General features: G+C 47.3%; 1 long non-coding RNA gene across 1 annotated transcript in view; it reads left to right on the top strand.

Annotated features, from left to right (window-relative positions):
* LOC138579652 (uncharacterized) overlaps window positions 1-25,135 on the top strand; it is a 62,907-nt gene extending 37,772 nt beyond the window's left edge. The window contains exon 3 of the long non-coding RNA XR_011304113.1: window positions 25,029-25,135. This is a non-coding gene — a long non-coding RNA (uncharacterized lncRNA). The remainder of the gene's footprint in view (window positions 1-25,028) is intronic.
* Window positions 25,136-26,109: the final 974 nt, after the last annotated feature.

Genomic DNA, 26,109 nt, shown 5'->3' with positions numbered 1-26,109 from the left:
TTGAACAGCCATGTTTTCAGCCATTTTCTGAAGGTGAGGTGGTCTTCTGATGATCTAATTTTGTTCAGGATTGCGTTCCATAGATTGACAATTAGACGTGAGGATGCAGTTCCTCTGAATTACCTTTTTTTTCGTATTGTTTGATTTCAATTTTAAGGTTGTCGCTTGATCTTAGGTCTGTTCCTGGTTGGTAGCGGTTGATCTTGGCCTGGAGGAATTCAGCTCCTTGTCTGTGTAATGATTTGTGGGCAGTGCAGAAGGCTTTGATGTAAATTAGTATTTTTTTTTTTACTCAGAGCCAATGTAGATTTCTCAGGGCTGGTGTAATGTGGTCTATTCTGTTTAGTCTATGGAGTATCGTTGCTAAAGTGTATTGGATTTGTTTTAGTTTTTTGTGAGTCGGTCTAGCGTTCCCAGGTACAAGTTTTTTCCATAGTCGATTTTTGATAGCACTAGGGAGATGACTGTGAGGGTTCTATGTGGGAAAGAGAAGTAGGGGAGGATCCCTCTAACTAGTCTCAGGAGGAAGAAGAATTTTTTTGTAATGTTGTTGACTTGTGGTTCCAGTAAGAGTCCATTGCCCATGAGTATTTGCAGGTTTTTTACCACAGCCGATGGCTCCATTTGGGTTCCCATGCCAGGCAGACAGTCTAGTTGCGGGTACGCTGCATTGTCCTCTGGGGGTGAGATCATTACTTCTGTTCTGGTCAGGTTTAATTTGAGGTTCTTGGTTGTCAACCAGATGAATATGTCAGAGAGGCAGTTGTTGAGGGTGATGTTTGGGACTTGCGTCGTGGCTAGCTTGACAATGAGTTTTTTGTTGTCTGCGTAGTTGAAGGTGGTCAGTCCATGGTTTCAAATTATTTTCATCAAAGGGGACATGTCAATGTTGAAGGGGAGAGACTAGAGCCTTGTGACACTTCACAAGTGATACTTTTGGTGATTGAGGTAAAAAGCAGTAGGTATTTTCTTTCGGTTCAGTTTGTGAGTGAGGATTTTAGCAATTTTTAAGCCTTTACTCTGCGTTCCTCCAGTCTTTCGATTGTGTTTGTGTGCCTGATTGTGTCAAACGCTGCTGATATGTCCAGTAATATGAGGGCAGATTGTGTGCTATTTTTAAGTCGTCCCATATGGATAGGAGTGCCGATTCTGTTTGTCTCATGGGTCTGAAGGTGGTCAAGTATTCCTTTTGTTTCTACGTAGTTAAGTAGAATTTTGTATACATGGTTCTCCAGTATTTTTGGCAAGTTAAATATAGGTCTGTAATTACTGGGGTCTTCCACGCTTCCGGTTTCATTTTTTATGAGTGGCTTGATGTATGCTGATTTGAAAGATTTCGGTAGTATTCCTGTGTTTAGGGATAAGTTAATCAGAAGCTGGAAATATGATGCTGGGGTGCTGTGGTTGAGGATTACTTTGTAGATGGCAAGGGTCGCTTGGAGATCCAGTGAGGTTGGCGTCCTTTATTAGTGTGGAGAAAACCTTGTTGTCAATTGGTTCAAATTCGGTTTGGTCTTGCTGTAGTTGGTGGATTGCCGGTTATCAGTGGTTCTGTGGTTGTAATTGTGTTTGTAGTTACGTGACTTCCTTCAATGGTCTGTTGGATTGTTTCTATTTTTGTTCTTAGGAAGTTGGTGATGTTGTTGCATAGTTTGTGTGATGGGATGATGCCTTTGTTGCACGATGTAGGGGTTTTGATCTCTTTGAGGATTCTAAAGAGTTATTTTTGAGGATTTGTTGCTGATTGGATTCTTGTGGTGTATTAGGTTATTCCTGGCTTGAGGGCTGCCGATATGTATATTCTGAGTTGTCTTTGGTACTTTATTTTGTCTGACTGATTATAATGGTTCGACCACAGTTTTTCCAGTTTGTGGTTTGTTTTTTGAGTTCTCTCAGTGAAACACCTTGCTGACATCTTTCTTGTAGTGGCTTTGAAAGCTTATGCTGGTGCTAGTTGGTATACGGCCACGGTGGTCCAGGTGTCGAGTATTTTGTACACTGATTCCGGGGTCATTCTGTACAGCTCTGCAGTGTTTGGTTGAGTCAATTCCAGCAGATCTGTTAAAGATTCCAAGTCAAACATTCAAAGTAGGGCAGCCTAGCCAGGTAATGACACTTGCCATGTTTGCTTTACCCTTGATGCACAGTAACTGGGTATCAAGTGTAAAGCAAAGACAAGTGCCATTACTTTGATAGATGGGCCTACATTCAATGTAGGTCAGTCTAGCCAACTCATGTTTGCTTTACCCTTGATGCACAGTAAGTGTGCATCATGAGTAAAGCATTGCTAATTGTTATTACGTGGATAGACTGGTCTACATGCAATGTAATTCACCATAATCCAGTTATTGCTAACCGGCGCCCCCTTTAATGCACTCTTAAGGGGTAAATACGTAAGATAAGTATATAGTCAGTGTTAGTTTCCCTTTAAATAATTCAATAATGCATGATTACATGATTTAGATTATATATGCGTTTTGAAACCAAAGAAGTAAACAAACACATATGAATCTGTATTTCATAAAAAAGTCTATTTAAGTACAATTAAAGAGGCACTCCGCCATCTGTAAATTCTTTGTGAACAAAACACAATAATGGAAATGAAAAGTTCAAAGTAAAGTATGTTACATCACAATAAGTAATTACATCCAAATAAATAATAATGTTACATTGACATGTACACTTCTAGACTTATATATACTTATACTGATGACATCACATGTGTATGTACTTTTCATGAAATATGTGTACAAGGGATTCTTATTATAATGTTGCGAAAAAAGTGTCAAGGATCATTGCAATAACTATCATACCCTAACTAGTGCATTGAAGGATGCATTGATATAAATAGCATTCTATTATGGGGTCTATCTAGTATACTAAGCTACTCATGCAGAAACATAGCATTGTGTGCAGCATACAAGATGAAGGTATAATATTCGTAATGTTAATATGTTGAATAATGAAATAATTGTTTTCTTAATAGATTTTTGTGTACTGTGAAATATGTAATAAGTAGCTAATAAAACCCATGTATTACATAATTGCATTACTATAGACAAAACACAGAGAGACAAGAACACATACCAATATGGGTATATACAGGGAAAGTGAAGTTAGCAAAAAAGCACAAGTAGTAGCAGAAACAATTCATAACCTAACTGATTATTTTCATGCAAATAAATGATTGCTCTGTTTCAAAGCTGCTATTTACCCTATGTATATGTATCAATTGATGTGATTGGACCCTAAGGAAAGTAGTGTGAGTACAATGTATACAAATATGACCATATACAGGGAAAGTACAGCCATAAAAAACAGAACTATCAGAAAGTGCTGATAAGTCTATTGATTATCTTTATGCCAAAAAGGATTGCTGTCTTTCAAGCTTGTGTCTTGCCCTATGTATATGTTTCATATGATGTGACTGGACTCTAAGGGAATTACTGTAAGAACCTACTTGAAGGATACGTCTACAAATAAAATAACATTTTTAGTTTCTTACTATTACTGAAGAAAACCATGTGGCCTAGATATGTCAGCAAAAGAAAAAAGAGTGAGCCAGACATGTGATGTCATCAGTGATGTCATCAATGACATTTGTGATGTCATCTTTGATGTCGTGGGTGTTAGTCTTAGCAGTGCATGGTGGTGGCGCGAGTTATGGTTGCTTAGCTTATCATGACTGGCGAATTTCAAGGGTTTTTTGGATTTACTTAGAACCATAACGTCCCTTTAACAAAGTTTTTTCACTGAATTTCATAGGTTTTTAGTAGTGCAACTTAACCATAACGTCCCTTTAACAAAGTTTTTCACTGAATTTCATAGGTTTTTAGTAGCGCAACTTAACCATAACGTCCCTTTAACAGAGTTTTTTCATTGAATTTCATTGGTTTTTATTAGTGCAAAGTCACCATAACATCCTTTTCAATAGATGAAGACCACTAACATCTTAGGTCCTCAAAGTGGGAACCCCAGGTGGTAAAAAAAAAAGATTTTTCTTCCCAAACTGTGACGCCTGCGGCGACCCGATGTAGGAAGGAAAATCTTTTACCAAGATGGCCACCATGAAAAGGGAAGGCGGGGTGTATAAAGAGAACACAACAGGGCATCAGCGGAGGGTGGGGGGGAAAAGGAGGGAGACACGGGGCCTGAACGGGGGGTGGGGGAGAACAGGGGAGACACGGGGCATGAGCAGGGGGTGGGGGGAACAAGAGAGAGACACGGGCCATGAACGGGGGGTGGGGGAACAGTAGGGAGACACGGGGCATGAGCGGGGGGTGGGGAGGAACAGGGGAGACACATGGGCATGAGCGAGGGGTGGGGGGAACAGGGGAGACATGTGGGCATGAGCGGTGGATGGGGGGAACAGGGCACACACGGGGCATGAGCAGGGGGTGGGGGGAACAGGGGAGACACGGGGCATGAGCAGGGGGTGGGGGAAAAGGAGGGAGACACGGGGCATGAGCAGGGGGTGGGGTGGAACAGGGGAGACACGGGGCATGAGCGGGGGGAACAGGGAAAACACGGGGCATGAGCGGGGGGTGGGGGGGAATGGGAGGGAGACACGGGGCATGAGCGGGGGGTTGGGGGGAACAGGGCCCACACAGGGCATGAGCGGGGGTGGGGGGGAACGGAAGGGAGACACGGGGCATGAGCGGTTGGTGGGGGGCAACAGGTGACACACGGGGCATGAGCCGGGGTGGGGGGTAACACAAGGGAGACACGGGGCATGAGCGGGGAGTGGGGGGAACAGGGCAGATACTGGGCATGAGCAGGGGGTGGGGGGAACAAGAGAGAGACATGGGGCATGAGCGGGGGTGGGGGAACAGGAGGGAGACACGGGGCATGAGCAGGGGGTGGGGGTAACACGAGGGAAACACGGGGCATGAGCGGGGGGTGGAGGAAACACGAGGGAGACACGCGGCATGAGCGGGGGCAGGGGGGGTACACGAGAAAGACACGGGGCATGAGCGGGGGGTGGGGGCAACATGAGGGAGACACGGGGCACGAGCGGGGGGTGAGGGGGCAACAGGAGACACACGGGGCATGAGCAGGGGGTAGGGGGGTACACGAGGAAGACACGGGGCATGAGCAGGGGGTGGGGGGAACACGAGGGAGACACGGGCATGAGCAGGGGGTGGGGGGAACACAAGGGAGACACGGGGCATGAGCGGGGGGTGTGGGGGATAACACGAGGGAGACACGGGGCATGAGCGGGGGTGGGGTGGAACAGGGGAGACACGGGGCATGAGCGGGGGCGGGGGGAACAAGAGAGAGACACGGACCATGAGCGGGGGGGTGGGGGGAACACTAGGGAGACACGGGGCATGAGCGGAGGGTGGGGGGAATGGGAGGGAGACACGAGGCATGAGCGGGGGTGGGGGGAACAGTGGAGACACAGGGCATGAGCGGGGGTGGGAGGGTAACACGAGGGAGACACGGGGCATGAGCGGGGGTGGGGTGGAACAGGGGAAACACGGGGCATGAGCGGGGGGAACAAGAGAGAGACACGGACCATGAGCGGAGCGGGGGTGGGGGGAACAGTAGGGAGACACGGGGCATGAGCGGGGGGTGGGGGGAACAGTGGAGACACGGGCATGAGCGGGGGTGGGGGGGCAACAGGAGACACACGGGGCATGAGTAGGGGGTGGGGGGGTACACAAGGAAGACACGGGGCATGAGCGGGGGTGGGGGGAACACGAGGGAGACACGGGCATGAGCGGGGGGTGGGGGGAACACAAGGGAGACATGGGGCATGGGTGGGGGGTAACACGAGGGAGACACGGGGCATGAGCGGGGGTGGGGTGGAACAGGGGAGGCACGGGGCATGAGCGGGGGGCGGGGGGAACAAGAGAGAGACACGGACCATGAGTGGGGGGTGAGGGGAACAGTAGGGAGACACGGGGCATGAGCGGGGGTTAGGGGATATGGGAGGGAGACACGAGGCATGAGCGGGGGGTGGGGGGGTACACGAGGAAGACACGGGGCATGAGCGGGGGTGGGGGTAACACGAGGGAGACACGGGGCATGAGCGGGGGGAACAAGAGGGAGACACGGGGCATGAGCGGGGGGTGGGGGAACAGTAGGGAGACACGGGGCATGAGCGGGGGTTGGGGGGTATGGGAGGGAGACACGAGGCATGAGCGGGGGGTGGGGGGGTACACGAGGAAGACACGGGGCATGAGCGGGGGGTGGGGTGGAACAGGGGAGACACGGGGCATGAGCGGGGGGCGGGGGGAACAGTAGGGAGACATGGGGCATGAGCGGGGGGTGGGGAGAACAGTAGGGAGACAGAGGGCATGAGCGGGGGGTGGGGGAAACAGTGGAGACACGGGGCATGAGCAGGGGGTGGGGGGTAACACAAGGGAGACACGGGGCATGAGCGGGGGGGTGGGGGGAACAAGGCAGATACTGGGCATGAGCGGGGGGTGGGGGGAACAAGAGAGAGACACGGGGCATGAGCAGGGGGTGGGGGAACAGGAGGGAGACACGGGGCATGAGCAGGGGGTTGGGGGGTAACACGAGGGAAACACGGGGCATGAGCGGGGGGTGTGGGGAAACACGAGGGAGACACGGGGCATGAGCGGGGGAGGGGGGCAACAGGAGACACACAGGGCATGAGCAGGGGGTGGGAGGTACACAAGAAAGACACGGGGCATGAGCGGGGGGAGGGGGTAACACGAGGGAAATACGGGGCATGAGCGGGGGGTGGGGGAAACACGAGGGAGACACGGGGCATGAGCGGGGGAGGGGGGCAACAGGAGACACACAGGGCATGAGCAGGGGGTGGGAGGTACACGAGAAAGACACGGGGCATGAGCAGGGGGTGGGGGGTACACGAGGAAGACACGGGGCATGAGCGGGGGGAACAGGAGGGAGACACGGGGCATGATCAGGGGGTTGGGGGGTAACACGAGGGAGACACGGGGCATGAGCGGGGGGGTGGGGGGAAACACGAGGGAGACACGGGGCATGAGCGGGGGAGGGGGCAACAGGCGACACACAGGGCATGAGCAGGGGGTGGGAGGTACACGAGAAAGACACGGGGCATGAGCAGGGGGTGGGGGGGTACACGAGCAAGACACGGGGCATGAGCGGGGGGAACACGAGGGAGACACGGGGCATAAGCGGGGGGTGGGGGGTAACACGGGGCATGAGCGGGGGGTGGGGTGGAACAGGGGAGACACGGGGCATGAGCAGGGGGTGGGGGGAACAGGGCACACACGGGGCATGAGCGGGGGGTTGGGGGAAAGGAGGGAGACACGGGACATGGGCGGGGGGACATGGGAGACACGGGGCATGAGCGGGGGAAGGAGGGAGACACGGGACATGAGCGGGGGTGGGGGGGAACAGGGGAGACACGGGGCATGAGCGGGGGGTGGGGGAAAAGGAGGGAGACACGGAGCATGAGCAGGGGGTGGAGGAATCGTCAACTTCCTAGGCTTGATACAAGGTATTTCAGCAATATATCTACAAGGTAATGTAAAACAATGTGCATCAGTATGTGTCTCAGAAATAGATATCTATCGGTAAATGTAAGGCTAAATTCAAAATTAGAAACTGACCCCATTGCCATTTCCTAGTGACTCACCAGGTCACACACAGGACCTTTGCAATACAGGAAAATATCCAATGAGAAGTGTAACTCCTCCAATAATACCAAATTAAGCACAATAGCATACACTAAATGTGATGAGTAAAGATGCACTTACCCGACTAGTAGTCGGAGAGGAGGGAAATAGGTCTGCAGTGATAGAGATTGGAATGCTCTGGAATAGGGGAAGCAACATTGTAAGAGTCAAACTACTCGATAGTCCATGTACATAAAATCGGGAAATTTCGCTAGGGGTACATGTGCCCAATAGTGACTATGATATGGGCTGTAGAGATATAAAATAGTACTGAAGGCAACACAGCTCTGCAGCAACTGCTCAACTACATTGGAAAATCTGTGAATGCTGTGAGGGCAAAACACCTTTGAAGTAGCATAGCATGTACGTGGAAAACTCAGCAAAGATTTATATGCCCTATGTGTTCTATGGGAGGAGAAGAGGATACATAGCGTGGGTGCTTACTAACCTAGTGCCAGAGGCTGGTGCAATATGCAGGCCAAGTCTATCCATAACACCTCCCTCTGCAGAAGCTTCCTGTGCAAATCACCGCCGCTAGGGCCTAAATTGACCTGTTCTAGAATGACACACTTCAGTTGAGCTATCGTGTGTCTACTCTCAATAAAGTGCATTGCCACTGCCGATTTCAGATTACGTGTCCGAATGTTGGACGTATGTTCGGTCCAGCATGTCTTGGCTTTCCTTGTGGTTATCCCTACATAATAAAAGCCACGGGGGCATTTCAGTGCATACACCGCGTTTGTGGAGTTGCACGTGGCCGAATGTCTCAGTAGTAGAGGTTTGCCAGAGTGAGGATGAGGAATACTGTTTCCCTGTAAAATGTTGTTGCAGTGCTGGCAGTTGTGGCATGGTTGCGTGCCTTTGTATTTCTGTGTGTCATCTCTCTTCCCTGTTCTGATTTCTGCCTTAATCAGACTATTCCGGAGAGCCATATTATTGCGGTATGCAAATGTAGGTAGCTGGCGAAAAAGTGGGGGTCCATTTGTAACATCGGCCAGTATTTTTTGATGATCCTCTTGATGATGGGGCTCTGGACCGAGTGGGTTGTAATGTAAGCCAGGCCATCCACATAATAACACTTTACTTACAATTTTTGTTTTGGTGATGTCATAAAGGGATGTGATCTCCTGATAAACATCACAAACGTTAAATGTCTCGTTGGCAGCGGGAAGGGTGCGTTGCATTTCTTCACACTCAATAAAGTGACATTAGCAATAATGATTTAATTCAAATATCTGGAAGTGGCCTTCACCGAGAACTTAAGCGGTAAGAGTCATACACACGAGCAGAATAATGGGGCCATTACCCAAGCAACAATTCTCTGGTCTTAACGATCACTAGAAGCACTAATGCACATGTACAAGTCCAGTGTAATGGCGATTTGCCTTTATGGCTCTTCCGTTAGAGGGCATGAGTCTCATGCTGCAATTCAAGTGGCTGAGAATGCCTTCTTTAAAAAGATTATTAAGCCTACACAGTGCGTCCATCAACTTTACCATACATAACGAGCTAACCCAAGCCTACATCCAAGATCATGCAAAATGTGAACTATTATTATTGTGCTTATCTTTGTGAGCCAACCTGTATGGAATAATATTAAGGTGTATTGTGAGAAACTATGCCCAAGAGAAAGCCGGTCTAAAATCCCATGGCTCAAGTCTGTTCAATGTGCCTTGTCATTGTTCCAGTGTCCATCCAGAGCTGACTGAGTGCACTCATAGAAAGGCGGTATTCAAGAACCTCATGTAAGGATTTCAGGACAGTAGGGAAGGCACTGAACTGAATAAGAGGACACATGACATGCACTTTATCCATAGACATATTTTCAACAAGGCCGACTAGGCCTAGGCCTAGGGCGGCAGATTGCCAGAGGAGCAGCATTTTATTGCAGTTTATTTTTTATTTGCTGGTTGTCATTTTTTAAATATAAAGCCAATTTTGTTTCTTCATCTGGCTGATGGACAGCACTGTGAGTAATTAAGAGCTGTTAGCAGTCATTCCACTCTGACAGCTAAGGTTGTTGATGGCTAAACTTGTAAATATTCTTGATATTTAGAAAAGCTTTATTGTTAGGGTGACTTTTGTTATATAAAAATAAAAAAAGGAAACGCGTACCAAACACAGCGTGCTTTAGGTATTTAGAGATTCATTCATACAACTCTCACAGATATCAGATATATATGACAGATATAAAGCTCTTTGGTCATTCTTATCTTCGCAAAATTGTGAAACAGCTAAAACCTAATTTAGTTTTGTTGGTGCCACTTTACATTATCTTTGGAGTTCTTTCTACTCAATAAACACATACACTGTGTTGAGCAATCACGTTTATATTCAAATACACAACGTGCATTTTTTAAACCGTTGCAAAAAATGAGGGTTTTCCCTTCCGAAAAGTAAAGGTTAAAATGATGCATCATTTTACAATATTAAATGCATGCTTAAGCTTAAGTGAAGCACAGAGTTCCCAAAGGTGGCACACAAATGATGTTCAGAAGTAAGCACTAATTTCCCGCCCGCCCCACATTTCAGAGGACTGTGGCCGCTAAAAAGCTGCAAGCATGAAATGGATCATAGAGAAGTTAAAATGGCAAAGAGTCAATCTGAATGCCAAGTGCATCGAGAAACCTGTGAAAGGATACCCAAAGCCATAGAGGGGTCAGAACAAAAACTGTGTGTTAGAGTACACACTTTTTCGCAGCTGTAAAGGTGTCCCGTAAAGAGATCCATTCAGCCATCTTTACAGAAACTGCACAGCACTAAGCAGGCAAATGGCATCCCTGCTGGGTTTATCATGTGTCTTTGATGACATTCGGCTGCACGCTCAGTACTACCAGGAAAACCAACTGCAAAGTATGTGACCGAATGCATAACTGTGATGCTTATAAGTATTCTTTACATTAATTATATTTTAAATACAAGGTAGGACTTTTACTCTGAAACAGTACTCCGGGACAACAGCAGGGCATCTATATATATATATATATATATATATACCCAAAAATCACATAAGGTTCTTATGTGTTGTACAGTCCAACCAACTCTACTGATTTAACAAACATTTTAGATTACCTGAAATGTAAGCTAGCATAATATGAGCTGGTGGGCGAAGGGGCATAGTTTGGACAACGCGGACAAAATTTGTTGAAGGGGCAGAATTTGGTGAAGGTGCAGGGTCTGGCAGAGGTGGAGTAAAGCTGACGGGGGTGCATGCACTTATTTGGGCCTAGGGCAGCAGAAAGCCTAAATACGCCACTGACTATATCATCACGTTCTATGGCGAGATGCAAGGCTATTTAGTGTGGGTTACAGAATCTGCCACTAGACAATGGCGTACGCGATTTATATTTGCCATCCTCCATTTTGGAGGAACAGTGGTTCTGTGGAAGAAGAAAATCCAAACTGGACGTTTTGTTTTACTCTGTAAGAAACCGAAGTATGCCCAAATTAGAGTATGACTCTTATGCCACTACCTCGCTCACACATCTTAACCAAATACAGGACCCTTCGTGGCAAGGGCACTTGAATGCTACATTAAGACACGTCTTAAGATTCGGGCAAAGGCAATAGGCTAATAGATGGCCCCTTATTATAACATTTGGGGATTTTCTATCCAAAGCTTAACACATGAAGCTTCTATTTATTTTATCATTTTATTGTGATTAGCACCAGAGGTGTTTTAATCTTTTCAATGTGTATTGTATTGCTGTATGTACTTTTATGGTATTATTTTAACCAAAATACACTGCCTCATCTTTAGCTGGTTCAGGATGTCGCACCCAGTTTCTACTTTGTGCAATCAAAGCAAGGCACACATCTTCTCCAGCGCAACATGGGCCGACTGCGTTCAAGGTCCTAAATCTGGTATAGACATCCCTTAAAGACTTGGAATTACAATTACTAAGCACCCCATCTTAAAGCTACCCTCCATCTCAGCTCTCAGATTAGCCCATCATCCAAAGCTTTGTTAGACACCATGTGTTACGCTAACCTGGTTCCCACAGGGGTGTCGAGCGGAACTGGACAGCCACGGACTCCACCGACATGATGCGTAGTGCAGAGTTGACTGGCTGGACTGGCCCACCTAGCTTTGTCTGCTTGACCCGTAGAAGTAGTCTCCTAAAGGCGGAGAAAGGGAATTAGCCACCCGTGGATTTGAGTAATAGCCCCTCACTGCGTCCCCATTTATCACCTCTGATATTCCCGTTCACAAAGCTCACCTTACAGTTTTGAATGATGAGCTCTCCATCCTGCAAGGAACGCAGGGGCGCGTTGATGGCCAGTTACTTCACTGACTTGAGGATATTGGAAGAGTTCTAGACAAATCTTGGCTCCAAACCTCCTGGCGAAGGACCGTAAGTATATAGTTCTTAAGAGTTCAAAAATGTCTGAATAATCACTCTTGTCCAATTCCTTTGTTTATCTTGCAGCTTAGACCCAAAAGAAGATCGTCTTGTGGCAGCTAAAAGCGTTCAGGTAAGAGTCTGTGTTATCCCACACTGTCCGTTAAATGATGCCAAGGTTTAACTCACTACTTTCTCTTTTCTTACAGGTGCGGCGTAAGATTTGGCGTGCCGGTGAATAATACCTCAGGCGGTAAAATCAGGTAAGTATCTGGTGGCAAAAAGATTGTCCTTGTTTGTTCCGTCGGCTCACCTTGTTGTTTACTTGTCCCCCTTAGGTGCTGGAATGCGGCAACATATTGATGGAGACAACGCCGGATCGTAGAGATGCTGCGAGGAACGGTGAGTATGGCGCGGCGCTGCTGCTGGCGATGCAATGCGTTTAAAATAGTCTGTTTCTGGTTCAAAGGTGCGATGAATCCGGAATCAGGTAAGAAACCCAATAATATTCTTTTTCTAACCTTTCTTCTTCTTTCCCTTCTTTCTAGGCGCTCTTGACCCGAGGCGGGCGTGGCAAGATGCTGGATGCTGACTGCAGGCATGGTGAGCGTTACGCTGCAGGATGCAGAATAACGTGAAGCGTGTGCTGCTCTTCGGACGTGGTTTAAATAGCCTCCAAAGTATTCCCAGGTAAGTATTCCTCCATAACCACACCCGACTAACAAAATAGTCCCTAAGGTAAAGTAGTTCCTTCCAAGCCTCACATGGGCTTGGATCTCTTGCAGCATGGTCTGCATCAGGTAAGTTTTAACATATGAGCCTGGCGCCCCATATGAGCCTGGCACCATAGACGCCAGGACTGTATCCATATAGCCCCTAATGGGGGTTGCTGGGCTTTCTCTGGGTATCATGATGCCTGCTTCCGGGGTTGATGGACTTGGTCTGGATGCCCGGGGGTAGGCATCATGACACCATGTTTCAAACATTCCAGGGTGAGAGTTTGATCACTCTCTTCTATAGACCTTGAAACTCAGTCTCAACTGAGATGTATTATATTTCAGATTTCTTACTCGTTAGGCGAAGCTTAAGACCTGCCTTTTTGTGTATCAGACTAATGGCCATTCCATCTGCTCCAGGCAATGTGTTCATTCACTGCCTTGAGACATCCTGTGGGACGTGTGCTTTAGAAATGCCTTTTTACATAACGCAATGTAACAGGGTCTCATTCCAGAAACATATTAGTCGCGCAGACTCCTTTGTCAGATTAATTTCACTCTGCACCATTGGATGATAAAGCAATGGCAACTCCGCTTGGAGAGCTCCAGTATGTAAAGCAGCTACGCCGAACCAGGAACTCTTGTACACCAGGAAGGGAGTGGAGTCCTAGTGCATAGCTCTAGTAGGGGAGATCTTCATCTACCTCCACCGCCGATCCCGCTAGTCCCGGTGCTAATCGAGATACCGGAGCTGAAAAGAGTGACGTATGAGTTGATTTTAAAGAGAATTCATGTTATTAACATCCATGCTGGTGGAGGACACTGCCCCAGAGACCGCAGCAGGCAGGAGCGCTCAGGATTTGATTTTGATTTGATTTTTTACATTTATAAAGTGCACCAAACGAAATGAACCGTAATCGGCGCAGATGCCACAACTAAAGGTAGATAAAAAAATAGAGAAAGATCCCAGATGAAATAGGACCATCTGTCTAAAAAGGAAAGTCTTCAGTGCCTGGCGAAATTGAAGAAGTGAGCTCATAGTTCTTAATGATAGCGGCAGAGAATTCCACATCCTGGGACCAAAGACGGAGAATCTTCTGCCACCCCTGGTTATAAAAACCGAGTGAGGGATACTAAGGAGATGTCCGTCACAAGATCGCAGTTGTCTCATAGGTTGATATGGCTGTATTAGCTCTTGTAAATACAGCGCAGCAATACCATTAACACATTTATAGACAATACAAGCTGTCTTGAATTTGATACGATCAACGACTGATAGCCAATGCAGCTTCCGGCGAAAAGGTGAAACATGATCAGTTTTCCTCAACCTAAATATTAGTCTGATGGCCTCATTTTGTGCCCTCTGAAGCCACTGAAGCTGTTTGGTAGGAATACCCAACAATTGACTATTGCAATAGTCTAAGTGGGCACTAGTTAAAGCTCCTACCACAGATGCATGATCTTTGGTTGGTATATAGGGGAGTGCTTGACGTAGCATTCGGAGGACAAAATGTACTGCTTTAGTCTTGGCTCCCACCTGAACTTCACAGTACAGGTCTTCTTGCCAAATACAACCCAGATTTTTTACTTTGGATACAAATTTAAGACTCTTGCCCGAGAGTAATGGAATAGGCAGCTTCTTGGCTGCTGACAACCGGTTTTTAGGTCCAAATAGAATGAATTCCGTTTTAGCAGCATTGAGTTGCAAATAATTATTGGACATCCAGCTGCCTATTTCTTCCAGGCAAAGCCCTAGTTTGTTAAACGCCTCATGAAATTTGCCGATTCGTATGAAGATCTGGGTGTCATCGGCATATGAATGAAAATTCGGCCCATAGCATCTCAGAATTTCAAGTAATGGCCGAATATACAAATTGAAAAACAGTGGGGACAGGGAGGATCCCTGTGGAACCCCAGGAGGACCAGCAAGGGCCCCAGGCGGCGCAGGGGAATTGTCATGATGCCTGCCTCCAAGGAGACAAACCAGGCCCGGCACCCTCAGAGACAGACACCATGCATTCAAGGGAAGTCCCAGCAGCCCCAGATGGGGGCCCTTTGGACTCAGTCCTGGCGCCGTTGGCGTCAGGCTCATAGGGGACATCAGTCCTGGCGCCATCGGCGCCAGGCTCATACAGAAGTAGGTTGGGAGTAGTGCTTGGTGTAAACTTACCTGTGCAGACCATGCTGCAAATTTACAAGACTGGAAGGAACTATTTTTCTAGGGACTACTTGATCTCTAGGGTGTGACCGGTGGAGGAATACATATTTCTGGGGGAAGAATACATACCTGGAACTACTTGAAAGGCTATTTAAGCCACACCCAAGCAGCAGACCACGCTTCGCGTTGTTCTGCACTTAGCAGCTGGACGCTCACCGTGCCTGCTCCTGCCTTGGTCCTCCATCACGCCTGCCAGCATCCTGGAAACACCTAAAGAAGAAAAGGGAAGAGAACAGGTGAAAACAAGAACCTTACCTGATACATCTGCACTCCGGATTCTGCACGCCGACGCTCCTGCAAAGAAGGCAAACATTTTAAACGCGCATCGCATCGCGCGCAGCACGCTGCATTTCACTCACCTGCACGTGGTGTTTTTGAGTCCTGCGACGTCCATCCGGAGCTTCCATGCCATTCAGCACCTATTGGAAGGAAGGAGAAAGAGAGGTGAGAAGGGAAACACGAATCTAAGTAGAATTTACCTGTGGTTCAATTCCCTCTCCGCCTTCGAGTTCGTGCCATACCTTCGGCATCTCAGCAACCCGGCACCTAAGGGGAAAAGAAACAGACATTGTATTAGTGAGAGCATGTGAGAACGTTAGCAATACGCTCACTCAAGACTTACCCATTTGCAAGAGAGACACAGCAGCTCTTTTCGGGTCGGCGCCTTACCTCCGGCATTGCCGTACCCCGGCCCCTATGGGGAAAAAGACATTGGACATTAAAGGAGATACTTAAAACTGCAAAGGAATCTCTCATCGGATTTCTTACCAGAATTTGGCTTCATCCAAATCGCCTGCAGCCCGGAATCTTCTCCAGCACCTGCGAAAGAAAACAACAGATGCGTGAATATAAACCCAAACTTGCCATAAACATTTGCGGTACGACGGGAATGGACAAACTAGTTTAAACTCATCAATCCAGTGAAGTAACTGGAATCACAACGCGCCCCTGCATCAGAAGCAGGATGGAGAGCTCGTCATTTTGGCCCCTAAGGTGAGTCTTTGCAGGGAATCCCAAAAGGGTTTCACGGAGGGAGAGAAGGGAAGTGGGAGGTCGGAACATCACCCGCAGACTATTAACCCTTCCTTTTCACACACAGTGGGATATTCCTCCGAGCCAGAAAAGCCAGGTTGGGGAATCCAGTCCAGTCCATCTTCCGGGTCTTACGCATCTCTGCAGAAGAGGTCACAGCAGTTCCAGCCATGCCCGCGCCTCTGTGGGAACCAGGTGAGCGTTACAGAACGCGAAGCCTACCCATAATTTCCCACCCAGGCGCCATGGAGACTTCTGAGACAGACCAACTGGTCCAATTATTGGGGGAATTACGGGCAGAAGTGCATGCCACCCGCCAGGAAACTAACGCCCTTAGAAGGGAACTAATCTTATCCAAAGAACGAACTGATGATTTGGCTAAACAGCTTTTGCAGAGTCAGGCAGGACAAACGCCTTTACCCGGCTCCGGGATGAATTCCACTCCGATGGTTTCAACCAACCCGGTGCAAATTAACCTGCCAGGAAATATGCCTCTGGCCCCCCCTGAGCATTTTACTGGGGATCCCAAGAAATACGCCGTTTTCATGAATCAATGTCGTTTACATTTCATATGCAGACCTGGGGCCTTCCCTAATGACCAAACCAAGGTGGCTTTTGTGCTATCTTATCTCAGCGGCAGTGCTGCCGATTGGTCAATTCCGTTGGTAAATCAAGATGGCCCAATCCTTCAGGACTTTCAAGGCTTCCAGACAAGCATGGAAAGATTATTCGCTCGACACGTTCAGGGTGAGGCCTTGGATAACAAACTTCTGTCCTTGCGGCAAGGAAACCAAGATCTCCTATCTTATATAGCCACATTTAACAGATTGGTCGTAGAGACTGGGTGGCCTGAGAATAAAAGAATTACATTATTCCACCGAGGTCTGCATGGAGAACTAAAAGACGTTCTTGCTCAATTAGTGAACCCGCCCCAACTCTGCGCAGAATACATTGACTTAGTGGTCCAACTTGATCATAGACTCCAGAATAGAAAAGCGGATTGGTCCAGATTTGAAACCCGAGTTCTGATCAAAACCCACACAAGCCCCAAGGGTACCGACGCTTCAGAGCCAATGCAAATTGGGGGAGTTAAAGGACCACTAACTCAGAAAAAACGAGAAAGAAGAAGACAAAAACAATTATGTCTTCACTGTGGAGCTTCTGGACACTTCCTGCGGGATTGCCCGGTAAAACCACCTAAGAAGGTGGTTGGAGACACTGACGCTTGCCGAGCGTGAAGACAGACTCTTTGACCTCGCATTTCATCATGCCTATGGTCCTCATAGATCCAAAACAGCCTCAACGGTTGCACGGAATAAAAGCCTACCTCGACAGTGGGGCTATTGGAAATTATGTTGACCTTGAATTGGCTTCCAGGATTGGTCTCCCTCTCCGTCCAAAAACCACCAAGGATGTCATTACCACGGTTGATGGAACCGAAATTGCCTCCGAACCGGTAACACACTCTACCACGGAAATGACACTGGTTGGCCAAGATGGCCATCGGGAAACCATAGTGTTTGACGTAATCAAGGCTCCACAATTTCAGGTAATCTTAGGGATCCCTTGGTTAGAAACACATAATCCTCGAATTGACTGGCGAGCAAAGAGCATAACCTTCCCTGATTGTGCACAAAAGTGTTATCCAGGAAATCCACAGATGGGTCTAGCCTCAGTAACCTCCACAACAGTACCATTACCTTTTGAGTATCAAGACTTTCAAGACGTCTTCCAAAAGGAACAGGCCAACACCTTACCTCCTCACCGGCCATATGATTGTCAGATCGACCTGGTACCCAATGCTCAACCGCCTTGTAGTAGAATCTATGCCCTTACTGAACCGGAGAACCTTCATTTGCGACAGTATTTGGATCAGTACCTTGCCAATGGTTTTATTCGCCCGTCAAAGTCACCTGCTGCCTCAGCTCTATTCTTCGTACCGAAAAAAGAAGGCGACCTTAGAACTTGCATTGACTACCGCGCCTTAAATCAGATAACGGTCAAGAATCGTTATCCTCTGCCCTTGATCCCTGAGCTCCTTGACCAGGTAAAAGATGCTTGTATCTATACTAAGTTAGATTTAAGGGGAGCTTACCACCTGCTGCGCGTCAGAGAAGGCGACAAATGGAAAACTGCCTTCCGCACCAAATATGGACTCTTTGAGTACCAGGTAATGCCTTTCGGGTTGTGCAACGCCCCTGCTGCCTTTCAATATTTTATGAATGACGTTTTTCGAGAACTCATCGATGTTTGTGTCATTTTATATTGACGACATCCTGGTGTACTCCTCCTCGGAATCCGATCACCGAAAACATGTTAGAACTGTCTTGGAGAAACTGCGCCAGCACAAACTGTTTGCAAAACTTGAAAAATGCCTTTTTCATGTTACGGAAGTTGAGTTTCTCGGATTCGTTCTAACACCTAAAGGAGTCCGAATGGACTCACGGAAAGTGGATGCGATCCTCAAATGGCCGTCTCCTAGTTCTGTGAAAGGAGTTCAAAGTATGCTAGGTTTTGCCAATTTTTACAGACGGTTTATCCCGGAATTTTCTCGAGTGGTTCAACCCATCACGGCGCTCCTACGAAAAAACAGACGCTTCGAGTGGTCTAAGGAGGCAGAACAAGCCTTTCAGGAACTAAAAACCAAATTCACCTCCGCACCTGTGTTAAAACATCCTCGTCCGGACCTCCCTTACGTTGTGGAAACCGACGCTTCTAGTTTAGCCATGGAGGCTGTCCTTTCTCAAAGGGATCCAGTTTCAAATCAACTACATCCCGTAGCCTTTTGGTCCAGGAAATTCTCGGCTCCTGAAGTGAACTACAGAATCACAGACAAGGAACTGTTGGCTATTAAGTCAGCTTTCAAAGCTTGGCGTCACTACCTGCTCGGCGCAAGACACACCGTTACAGTGATTACAGATCACAGGAACTTGCAATACTTGAAAACGGCCAAAGCTCAATCTTCTCGTCAACTCTTTTGGGCTCGGTTCTTTGCAGAATTTGACTTTATAATCACATATCGCCCGGGTTGCAAGAATGGCAAGGCAGACGCTCTATCTCGAATTGGAATGGGTGACATTGCCTCAAGTCTAGAGCCAGTTCCGATTATTCCCGAACAGAGGATTTTGGGTGTAATCTCTTCTCAAACTATTGAGGATGTTCAAGGTAGAGTTAAATTGCTTTTCGACGCTACAGCTTTACAAGAATGGAGCCAGAAAGGCTCAAACTATTCCATTAATAATGATTTACCCTATTTCCAAGGGCGGTTATTTCTGCCTCACAAGGAATTGCAAGAACTCGTTATAGCACATTATCATGATACACTAATGGAAGGACACCCGGGCATCGCTAAAACAGAGGAAAAGATCAAACGGCATTTCTGGTGGCCATCCTGCGAAAGGATATTAAATCCTTTGTGATGACCTGCGGAGTGTGCGCCCAAAATAAAAGTCAGAAGCAAAAACCAGCCGGTCCTTTACGGCCCCTGGACATCCCTCCGGCACCGTGGCACACCTTATCGATGGACTTTATAACTGACCTGCCTCCTAGTCATGGGTATAATACTATCCTGGTGATTGTAGACCTCTTCTCAAAGATGGCTCATTTTATCCCATTGAAGGGGTTGCCTTCAGCCCCCACCTTAGCAAAGGAATTTCTTGAAAATGTTGTTCGTTTACATGGCTTCCCATCCATATTGGTTTCTGATCGGGGAAGTCAATTTATTTCTCATTTCTGGAAAAGATGTTGCCAAATGGCCCAAGTTGATGTGCGATTATCCACCAGCCACCATCCTCAAACCGATGGTCAAACCGAAAGAACAAACCAGACCCTGGAACAGTATCTGCGGTGTATGTTACCTCAATCTGAGGGTAATTGGAAGGACATTCTATGGATTGCCGAGTACGCGTACAACAATTCTGTGCATTCTGGAACGGGTCAGACTCCTTTCTATACCCTATTCGGCCATCATCCCAGGACTTCGGACCTTGAATCCCCTCAAAGCCTTGAAATGCCCGCCGTGGATCATTTACATGCCACAATAACCCAAGCCTTCAAGGAAGCAAAGACTCATTTACAACAAGCCAAAGAAAGGTACAAGGAAAATGCTGATTTACATCGAAGTAAAGTACCTCCTTACAAAGTAGGAGACCAAGTGTGGCTTGCAACTAAACATTTACCGCTTAAAGGTCCACGAACTTTTAACCCAAGATATATAGGGCCTTATCCAATCAAAGCTATCATTAACCCGGTAGCCTTCAAACTCGATCTGCCACCTAATATGCGAATCCATCCCGTTTTTCACGTATCACTGTTGAAACCAGTACCACCCGGAACCAGGTTATGCAAACCACCAGAACCAATTCCAATAGATGGGGAATTGGAATTCGAAGTTAAGGACATATTGGATTCTAAGATGTCCAAGTCAAAACTCTTTTATCTGATTGATTGGAAAGGATATGGACCTCAGGAAAGATCTTGGGAACCAAGTGAGAATGTACATGCACCTAGACTAATACGGAATTTTCACCGGAAGTTCCCAAATAAACCGAGGCCTCCAGGTTGGACACCCTTGGGAGGGGCCTTGGGGGGAGGTACTGTCATGATGCCTGCCTCCAAGGAGCCAAACCAGGCCCGGCACCCTCAGAGACAGACACCATGCATTCAAGGGAAGTCCCAGCAGCCCCAGATGGGGGGCCCTTTGGACTCAGTCCTGGCGCCGTTAGCGTCGGGCTCGTAGGGGACATCAGTCCTGGCGCCATCGGCGCCAGGCTCATACAGAAGTAGGTTGGGAGTAGTGCTTGGTGTAAACGTACCTGTGCAGACCATGCTGCAACTTCCAAGACTGGAAGGAACTATTTTTCTAGGGACTACTTGATCTCTAGGGTGTGACCGGTGGAGGAATACATATTTCTGTGGGAAGAATTTATTTTTATTTTATTTTTTTTTTTTTTACATTTATAAAGCGCTCACACAGCCCGCAGGCATCGAGGCGCTGTTACAGGAATTGTTGGTTTTTCTTAGTTGTGTTTTTTTTTTTTCTTTGTCTTAGTTACGTATTTATAACGTGCTTAAACACTCAGAGGTTTCTAAGCGCGGACCCGGGGATCGAACCTGTTGTTGCTTTGTGTCGTCTTGCTTCCAAGACGCGCACGCTGCCGCTGTGCTATCCTCCCGGGACCCGGAATACATACCTGGAACTACTTGAAAGGCTATTTAAGCCACACCCAAGCAGCAGACCACGCTTCGCGTTGTTCTGCACTTAGCAGCTGGACGCTCACCGTGCCTGCTCCTGCCTTGGTCCTCCATCACGCCTGCCAGCATCCTGGAAACACCTAAAGAAGAAAAGGGAAGAGAACAGGTGAAAACAAGAACCTTACCTGATACATCTGCACTCCGGATTCTGCACGCCGACGCTCCTGCAAAGAAGGCAAACATTTTAAACGCGCATCGTGTCGCGCGCAGCACGCTGCATTTCACTCACCTGCACGTGGTGTTTTTGAGTCCTGCGACGTCCATCCGGAGCTTCCACCGCCATCCAGCACCTATTGGAAGGAAGGAGAAAGAAAGGTGAGAAGGGAAACACCAATCTAAGTAGAACTTACCTGTGGTTCAATTCCCTCTCCGCCTTCGGGTTTGTGCCATACCTTCGGCATCTCAGCACCCCGGCCCCTATGGGGAAAAGAAATAGACATTGTATTAGTGAGAGCATGTGAGAACGTTAGCAATACGCTCACTCAAGACTTACCCATTTGCAAGAGAGACACAGCAGCTCTTTTCGGGTCGGCGCCTTACCTCCGGCATTGCCGTACCACGGCCCCTATGGGGAAAAAGACATTGGACATTAAAGGAGATACTTAAAACTGCAAAGGAATCTCTCATCGGAATTCTTACCAGAATTTGGCTTCATTCAAATCGCCTGCAGCCCGGAATCTTCTCCAGTACCTGCGAAAGAAAAGAACAGATGAGTGAATATAAACCCAAACTTGCCATAAACATTTGCGGTACGACGGGAATGGACAAACTAGTTTAAACTCATCAATCCAGTGAAGTAACTGGAATCACAACGCGCCCCTACATCAGAAGCAGGATGGAGAGCTCGTCATTTTGGTCCCTAAGGTGAGTCTTTGCAGGGAATCCCAAAAGGGTTTCACGGAGGCAGAGAAGGGAAGTGGGAGGTCGGAACATCACCCGCAGACTATTAACCCTTCCTTTTCACACACAGTGGGATATTCCTCCGAGCCAGAAAAGCCAGGTTGGGGAATCCAGTCCAGTCCATCTTCCGGGTCTTACGCATCTCTGCAGAAGAGGTCACAGCAGTCCCAGCCACGCCCGCGCCTCCGTGGGAACCAGGTGAGCGTTACAGGAATACAAAGAGTCAAACCACAGCCAGAGGCAGACCACTGATAAGGATAATAGCTAGAGGTGGCCCAAGATGTCCCAAGAAGAGCTAAGGGGTAGGGTTCAGGCAGCCACTTGAGGTTCAGGCTAGTACGGCAGTGAGGAACTCCCACCGGTACTCACTAGGGCTAGAAGGATTTCACAAGACCAACAGGAACTGCCGGTGAGGAAGAGAGCAGAAACGACTGGAGAATCCATACAGGAGCAAAGGAAGAGGCAGAATGCAGAGGGCAGAGGACCACGGGCACAGCTTATATGGATACATTGTGATCCCAGGAGTAGCCCATCCCATCAACAACTTACAGGTGATTTCAGGAATGTATCTGATAAATGAAGTGGCTCCCACTTACCTACTCATTCGCTCAGAAGCAGGTTACGCTAGCCCAGCAATCCACAGACGTGCAGTTGTCGAGTTTTGGCAGCCTTCCAATAAAGACAGGCAAGCCGGCCGACCAAACACCTATGCACACCCACACACTTGTGATGGTCACCTATGCCTATATGGATTAGCTGTACCCCATACTGAGGCTGTCTATCTGCGCTAAGGATGAGCCTATGCAAGCATAGTGGCCATTTTGGCCACACCTCATAATCCAGACAGACAAAAAAGTCCAAATTGGCCAGAGGTAGGACTTAGAAAAATGCATAGATACTTCATTTCTCACATATAGGTGCATCAGACTAGTTATGCACTAGAAATGACTACCATCAACTTGATGCCAAAATGAAAGTACAGGTGCCACCCGCCTTCCCTTCAACATATTTTCAAGTTGATTGAATTATAATGTAGCCAACGTGGGGTGATTAAAAGGCACACCTGTCCTGGTAGCCTAATGTGCAGCTAAGGGCAGCACATCAGTGACAAGGGGACTTCAAGTCATTTGATCACAGATACTTTTAGAATGGTCAATGTATCTTTCCAGCAATCTTCATTAGTTCAGGGGACTAGAGCTCCTTTGCCAGTGCCTATTTCTGATTCACTGCACGCCGGGACTGAAGAGGAAATACCCAGCTATTCCCAGTCTCCTTGTTATTTCTGTGATTTCAGACATTTTCGTTTCGGTGTGCAAGATAGTCTTTTCTGCTGTTAGTGAGAACCAGATTTTGACTGAAGGAAGTATCCTCTGGTGCTTTCATTAAATCCTGCATTGTTAAATGCAGAGGCGTTGCGAGGGGGGGCTGAGGGGGCTATAGTCCCGGGTCTTTTTTTGTAGCCCCGGATAGAAGCTTAGGGGCTACAACCAAAAGGCTATAGCTAGCCCAGAATCCTGCCAGTCCAGACATTAGCTTAGCCCCTGATCTTTTCCAGACCTAGCAACACCCCTGGTCATACACCAAGACGCTGCTCCACACCATGCCACTGTTCTTTGCTCATGGGGATAGCTATTGTGTCTGATGGTGAGGAATTCTGCCTGCGCTCAGAATCAAGTTATTAAAGTCTGAGCCCACACGGGTAGTGTGTATGGTTACCATTTGGCGACAACAGTTGTGGCTCTAAATACGTACACTTCTGTGTAGTCTATTGTATCTTGTATGTTACTGTGATTGGTGGATCACGTTTGCCAAAGCGATGTACAATGAACGCAAATGCTAGAGAGCAATCGAGGTGTACAGGGTGCTTTATTAATCGAATGGGGCCGAAAGAAGATACGACTTAAGACAAGAGCGCAAGATGTAAAAAGAAGACAAAGATTGAATGAATAAAGATAGAGGATTTGAATGTTTAGGCCCAAGGATAGAAAAAAAGAGTGGAAACTGAATTGTGCAAAAGGAGGTTTAAGACCGAACATGAATGCAATGCACGCAGAACTCGGATTGGAGTATTTCCCAATCTGGTGGTCGCGCCAATTTAATCCTGTCTATCCCCGTGGGGGCACGAGCGTGCCGCATTGCTACAGGATCCTGCGGCTTATGAAAATCAAAACCGATCTGTCAGCGATCAACTGCGATGGCTGGTTCTTCCACCCGGAGTGTATGACACAAGATGACAAGTATTTAGCAAAACATGTGTTATCTGAGGAGATGCAGTCAACAAAAGAGAGAGCAGGAATGTTGAAAAGCAACAATCCGGCCATGCTATTGTAACTTTATATGATGGAACCCAGCCTTATCTTTCATGGTGTATTGTGTATTAGGTTTAATCAATGCGTTTATATTGTGAGCATGGGATTTGACCTCCTCTGACTGGAAACAGTAGCTGGCATTTGGAGGGGCAAGGATTTGGCCTCTCACCATTGGCCCTTTTGCCAGCAGCCAATTGAATGCGCATGACATTTTTTATTTCTTTGTCCCACGTGCAGAAAAATTAGACGAAAGGATTTTCTAGAATAACTTTATGAATGGTGTTAAGGCACTGTGCACTTGCACTAATATTTTAATTGATGGCCAATATACAAGAAGTATCATGGGCCTTGCAAGGATTTCGAGTAAGTGTGAGGACTATAAGGCGTGGAGAAATGTAGCTTCTCAATGTAATGCAACATTCATAACATGGGTTCTCTTGTGTACTGTATTGTTTTAAGCATTCAAATCGAAACTATGACTATATATGATTTGAAATGCTTTTTAAATTACATGGGTTTTATGGAAGTGTATCTTTTAAATATTATTTGTTTAATTTTGATAAATTATCATTGTAATGCATTTTTATCTATGTAAGGTTTAAGCATTTTTTTTTGATTTGTAGAGCGCACTGCAGCCCTTGGGCATCGAGGTGCTATGAGAGGAGCTTAAGAAGGCTTGATTCTGGGTTACATTAATGCTGCCCATGGAAGGTTTTTAGACAAGGTACAAAGTAATACAACATACTTGTGACAGGTTTACATAGTCACTAACGCTGCGGTAGTCAAAGCAAGTTTAGTACAGACATATCAAAGAGCAGAGTTTTGATAGCCTTACGGAAGGCTGCATAAGAGTCAATCAGTCTGATGTGCGGCAGTAGGGAGTTCCAGTTGTGAGCAGCCTAGTAGGGAAGCTGCATCCGCCTGCACGAATTTTGAGAGTTTTAGGAACGGTGATCATGTTGGTGTATGGCGTTCTGGATGGCCTGGAGGTGAGGGGTTTGGAGATTCTCTGGGAAAGGTAAGGGGGAGCCAGGTCGTGGAGACACTTGTGGGTAAGTGCAAGGGTCTTGAAAATAATTCTCTCCTTGACTGGGAGCCAGTTTACCTGCCTCCTGAGTCCTGATATGTGTTCTCTGCATGAGAGACCTGTGGCGGCCCTGAGGGCGTTGTTTTGAGCAACTTGTAATTTAGCTATGTTTTTAGCTGAGGTTCCAACAAGAAGAGCGTTACAGTAGTCCAATCCTGAGCCAATTATTGCCCTCGCGATGGTGAGACAATTTTGCTGGGGGTGGAACGGCCTAACTGAGTTGTAAGTTTAGAATGATAGGCCGATGAGGATGCAATGGCGTTAACCTGCCTTTCTATGGTTAGGGAGGGTTCAAGGTAAACGCCTAGGGTCTTGATTGCCTGGGACACCGTGATGGGAATATTTTTGACAGAGAAGCAATTGTATTGCTTGTCCAGCTTGCCCAAGGTGGATGGGGATCCAATCAGCAGAAGTTCAGTTTTCTCGCTATTGAGGCATAACCAGTTATCTGCCATCCAGGATTGCATTGTGGAGTAGATTGAATTTAGGGTGTTCAAATCGGACGCGTAATCGCCCGATAGGGGTATTAGTACCTGAATGTCATCCGCATAGTTCGTGTATGAGATGCCCAGGGCATCCAGGATTTTGAACAGGGGTCTGTTAAAAAGGTTGTACAG

Source organism: Ambystoma mexicanum, chromosome 3p (genome assembly GCF_040938575.1).
Source record: "Ambystoma mexicanum isolate Mex_15411 chromosome 3p, UKY_AmexF1_1, whole genome shotgun sequence".
Lineage (NCBI taxonomy): Eukaryota > Metazoa > Chordata > Amphibia > Caudata > Ambystomatidae > Ambystoma > Ambystoma mexicanum.
This window is presented reverse-complemented; position numbering and strand designations above follow the sequence as displayed.